Genomic DNA, 6,000 nt, shown 5'->3' on the forward strand with positions numbered 1-6,000 from the left:
AAGGCCTTTTCACATGTCCGTGCCCAGAGGCCCCATTGTCTCGTAATCCCATATGGTCGTAAGTGATGGGAGGGATTTTTTTAACCCATTTAGGCCTAAAATGATTGAATGCTTTAACCAGTGAAAAAATAGCAGATATACAAGCTCACAGCGCCGCACCGAGTGCCGCGCTGCGAGCTTGTAGATCTGCTATTTTTGAAAAAGTCATGAGAATGCTTTGAATATATGTATTTTCAAAGCGAACGTTTGTAACTCAAATTTTGCTTCTGGGTGGTCCCTGGAACTACATTTTTTGAGATGGGGGCCTGTGGACAAATTCATATCATTTTGGGGGTCCTTCACATGAAAAGCTTTGAGAACCACTGACATAGTAGTCTCTCAACAGACTAAAGCCCTTTGCACACAGGCGCGTTTAACCGCACGGATAAAACGGACAATATAATTTTTTAAAAAGAAAACAATGATTCTCTATGACCTCATGCACACCGGCTCCGAATTAGCCGTGCGACGAGTGGCTGCCGCCGTGCGTTTTTTTCTCGATCGAACCCAGTTCGATTCGTGCGTCTTGTCGCATGCGGTGAAAAACTCATCACTCCTTTTATGACTCCTTTTTGGATCCGCAGCGCCGATTCCGCACAGCCTTGCACACCAAATCCAATGCGTTTTATTCATGCCGCAAACGAAAAAAACGCAACTGTCCTGTGTGCAAAGGGCTTAACTGAGCTCCAGTTAAGTGAAAAGGACCTTTTCTTTGACGATGGATGGCCAGATGGCTGACACAGAAACATAGGTATTTCCAAAAGTCTTAGAAGGATTCAAAAGACACTTATAGAATCGGGTCAAAATTCTAATTTTCACGATTTTTCAAAAATAGCAGATCTACAAGCTCGCAGCGCGGCACTTAGTGCCGCGCTGTGAGCTTGTATATCTGCTATTTTTTAATAGTTAAAGCATAAAATAATAATACTCAATAATGTGTACCCGTTCTGAATGGGTTTTAAAAAGAAAATCGTACTTTTTCTACGTGTGAAAAAAGAAGCACCTCATTCACCTGTCTCTCTGCTTTCATCTGCGCTACTTGAAGCTGATTTAAGAGCAGAAAACAACATGGAAAACTGCGTCTGAATTAGCTGTGTATCTCAAGGAAAGGCCAAGCATCCATAATGTTTTGGACTCTCCAGTGATGGACAAAGTATTCACATTCTTTAACTTAAGTAAAAGTAATAATAGTGCAATGTAGAAACACGCCGTTTCCGATAATCTAAATTTACTTGGGTAAAAGTACAAAAGTACTGGTACTGTATCAAAATATAAGTACAAAAATTAACAATCTTTTGAAAATAGCAAATCTACGAGCTCACATCGGCTTGTAGATTGGCTATTTTCAAATGGCTGAAATGTATACCGTAGGGCTGAAGATGTTAATGCATGTCAAAATAATTGTAGTGGATTAAAAGTATAATATTTGCCTCTGAGACGGAGTAGAAGTACTGAATACTGGAAATACTCTACTGAAAGTACAGTACTTCAGTGAATGTACTTAGTTACTTTACACCACTCGTCAAAGTATAGTACTGCGGGCCAAATATTACTCAACTACAAGTGCTGTTGCTCTGTCACAATGCACTTGAGTGCTGGAGTAGATGTGGTAAAAACAAACCTAGCCCAGCCTTACCCTCCCCCTGACCTATTGTAAATATCTTTTTTTTTACTGACTATCTACTGCATAGTACTGTGTTCTATCCTTCTGTCATTCAATGTTAAATGAGATATAGTTTCCTGTGCAAATAAGCAAAGTGCTTTCTAGGATCTCCTTTTAGTTGACCTTGTACCAGTGAACTTTACCGTCATGAAACTATACCTTTCTCGATGCAAACTTTTAATAAATTCTTCTTATCAATCAATCAACGCTTTTCTAGTCCTTGTCCGTTCCAACATATGTGCTCCGAATTATGTGCAGTTTGGGTTATGGGGTGTGCACAGGGGGAAATCTCACTCTTTCGAACGACCGTCATTTCGACAAAGGAGCGTCGGGAGGGTTAGTGACTCACGGATTGACTAGGAGTCTCAGAAGGGATGTCAGTCATCTCCAAATTTGGGCACTGTTTGGTATCAGTGATGTCATCATGCGTGTATATCAGACAGACATCGGACAGAGACATTTGGTCGTTTATTAGTAGGATAAGTATTCCAAAGCACAAATTTGACAAAGAATTTTACAATCAAAATGTCTTTGCCAAAAAATAGCCAATCTACAAGCTCACAACGCGTCGCAATGTGAGGCGTTGTGAGCTTGTAAATCTGCAGCTTGTAGATCTGCAGTTGAGCTTGTAGATCAGCTATTTTAGGCAAAGCCAAGGGGTTTAGTGTAAAGGGGAAAAAGAGCAGACTAAGTACAGAGTGAAAGGTCAAGTATTTATTGGTGGTGGTATACAGTGGTGGTTAAATATCTGAAAACACAAATTGACATGAATCCAAAATACACTGATGTTGGTGCTGTCAAACAATGAAACTATATGGAATCTATGGAAAGGTTGTGGGGGTCCCTGCTTCATCTCTCTCTCAACTAAGAGGTCCTTGGCCTGAAAACGTTGAAGACCCCTGCTTTAGAACAGAAGAACTGGAGAAGTAGAGTCCCGCACACAGTCTTCACTCACAATAACTTTATTACAACGTTTCTGTCGTTCAGACCTTCATCAGGCATCTGCCTGATGAAGTGTGGCATCTGCCTGAGTGTGCGGGACTCTACTTCTCCAGTTCTCAACGCCATTGTTCCAACGCACCAGTCCTTGTAGGTGTGCATAAGGCCTTCTCCTCTAGATAACGAAATGTCGACCAAACCACCCCTCCCAAGTCGATAATGATTCATCATCTCATCATTCACAAACCTTCGTCAGGGAAGGCATTCGTGGAGACATCAAGGACAGACCCTGGAAGGATGTGGCTTGGCAGAGGTCACCACGTGTCATGTCGCTCTTATTTCTCCTGAAGCCGCACAAACAATTTAAGCCATTTCATTCAGGGCTTAACTTACCGGTGTTGCCATGTCTGCTTATTATAAGAGACTTTGGGCTTGTTTTTCTGTAAAGTGGGGGGGGGGGGGGTTAAGATGTAGTTGCTTATTTTGGAGATTGCCTCCTAATGTAGTTTAAACCAGTGGTTCTCGAACATTTTTGTCAAAGACAGAGATTTTGTGACTCCCCAAACCGAACCGAAATAAATTTGTCTCTAAAAGTGGTATGGAGTATGAATCGGCCTAGCCTCAATGTGTATTTGGCTGCGGATTTCACTTTTATTTTTCAAGATTTCTTTTTCTAAATAACCAACGTATAGGGTTCAAGTGGTAAAACTGGATTAGAAGTTATATTAACCAATTGTTCTGGGGACATGTGTGTGTGTTCATGTGGCCTATAGTCGCTTCCTTTGGGCTTTTTTCCCCCCATAGACCGTGGTTGCTTGTTTCTCTCGCGAAATCTGGCAACGCCGATCTCGCCAAGATGAGTGCGGGGTCCTATGAGAGAGAAAGTCTATTATTTATTTCACACACTCGCACAAGGCTTCTCTCCCTTTATTGGTTTAGACTCGAAGCCAGATGTCTCCGGCTCACCACCGGACCCTGTGCTGATCACTAGCACTCAACCACTGACGCCTCCCTCCGCGAAGAAAACCAATCCTGATTGTTTGAGCTGGCGCCGTGCTAAAGATGATGTCTCCTTGGCATCCGTTCACACTATATGTTAATGAACACAGGAGAGACCAGACATGGGTGTCTGTCATTCATTCCCATGAAAGCTAAGTAGGGCTAAGGGCAATTAACAGAAGATTATGTAAAAAACACACTATTACCTAACCCTGCTGTCTAGCAGAAACCTCTTATCTCTGTATTCTAATTCTAATGTATTTTTATTTTATTTTTGCAAATTAACGCCCTACTTAATCATACTACAGCCTCATTCAAAACCATCAATCCACAAGCTTGAAACGTGGCACAAAGCGACATCGTTTTGAGCTTGTCGATCTGCTACTTTTACTAGTTTTGAATCTGAATCCTGAAAAGAATAGCAGTTTTGGACATACTTATGAGGTTTCCACTCAACAGAGATGATTTAGAACTTGGATTGTAATTATATTTTGTATAGGTCTACTGTATCAACAAATAGACTCGAAACATTTTTTTTTTATTAATACTGACTAAAGCATTTATTCTGATAAACTACCTTGTATTCTACTTCATTATAGGCTACAATGGAGGCAGAAATGGTGAAAATTGTTATTTTGGGCATGTCATAGGCGCAAAATCCACAAATCTTCAAAAGATGTACAGTATGTATGTACTATGTAGCCAATCTATTATAAATACTAGAAGCTCGGCCGCCCGAGCGTCTAGTCGGCGACCTGGCCAACTCGGGAACGATGTAAATAGAGAATGAATGCCCCGCCCTTTAATGCAATCCCCATTATACCTGTTGTCATAGGACCCGTGTTGACCATCTGTTTGACTGTGTCCACGTATGCCCATATATGGAGATATCTGTCTGACTGCGTCCAAGTTATGCCCATATATGGAGATCTCTGTATCTGCCTGACAGTCGACTGAGCGTCTAGTCGACGACCGGCCTACTCGGGAATGATGTAAATAGGGAATGAATGCCCCACCCTTTAATGCAAACTCCATTATACCTGTTGTCATAACCTGTTTTGACCATCTGTTTGCCTGTGTCCATTTATGCCCATATATGTAGATATCTGTATCTGTCTGCCTGTGTCCATTTATGCCCATATGGGGATCTCTGCAGACACAGTGCCGGTTCTGGAAAACACTAATGTCAGACATTAGCTCTGCATACGGAGATTCCGGACCTTTCGAGCTGGTTCCGGATAACCGCATATCAGGTCAGGTCGAGGCCGGGCACTGCACTCCCTGCTGCGGCGAGGAATGCTTGTGCCGAATTCTGTGTAATGCAAACCCCATTATACCTGTTGTCATAGGATCCATTTTGACCATCTGTTTGCCTGAGTCCATTTATGCCCATATATGGAGATATCTGTATCTGTCTGTCTGCGTCCATTTTATGCCCATATATGGAGATCTCTGCAGACACAGTGCCGATTCCGGAAGACCCTGATGTCAGACAACAGCTCTGCATACGGAGAATCCAAACTTTTTGCGCTGGGTTCCGAAAAATCGCATATCGGGTCGGGTCGAGGCCGGGCACTGCACTACCTGCTGCGGCAGGGAACACGCGCGCTGAATTTGAAGCTGGTGGGACGAACGGTTCTCAAGATACGCACGCGGATTACATACATACATACATATATATACATACATACATACACACACACTCACAGAGATTTTTTGTTGACTCATGTGGCGTATGTGATGTCAGAGCCTTTTATGAAGTGATGTCACAATGAGTCAGCGCTTGCTCCGGAACGGCCTGATGTCAGTCATCTCCGCATACGGAGATTCCAAACCTTTCGTGCCGGATCCGAAAAACTGTGTATCGGGTCGGTCGAGGCCTAGCTAAGAACGTAGGCAAAGGTCTGAGCTATCTGCGTGCGAAATTTGGAGTCTGTAGCACCAACCATGTGCTGCCAGGGCTCTTTCATGCGATTCGGGCCAATTCGGATTCGCGTCCATTGACTTCAATTAGTAGTCAGGACTCAGCATATTATGGAGATTCCGAACCTTTTGCGTTGGTTACGGAAAACCGCATATCGGGTCGGGTCGAGGCCTAGCTAAGAACGTAGGCAAAGGTCTGAGTTATCTGCGTGCGAAATTTGGAGTCTGTAGAACCAACCATGTGCTGTCAGGGATCTTTTGTGCAATTCGGTCTCGGCTTCAATTAGTAGTCACGATAGAGCGCCCACACCCTAGGTGGGGTTGGCGATAGGGCCTTTCTGTGTGGAGTTTGCATGTTCTCCCCGTGTCTCCTAGGGTTGATACCCTCACAAAAACATGCACGTAATCCTGGTCTCAATAATGCCTCCCCCTGGCCA

The sequence above is a fragment of the Nannobrachium achirus genome, assembly GCF_963921795.1.
Source record: "Nannobrachium achirus genome assembly, chromosome: 16".
Classification (NCBI taxonomy): Eukaryota; Metazoa; Chordata; class Actinopteri; order Myctophiformes; family Myctophidae; genus Nannobrachium; species Nannobrachium achirus.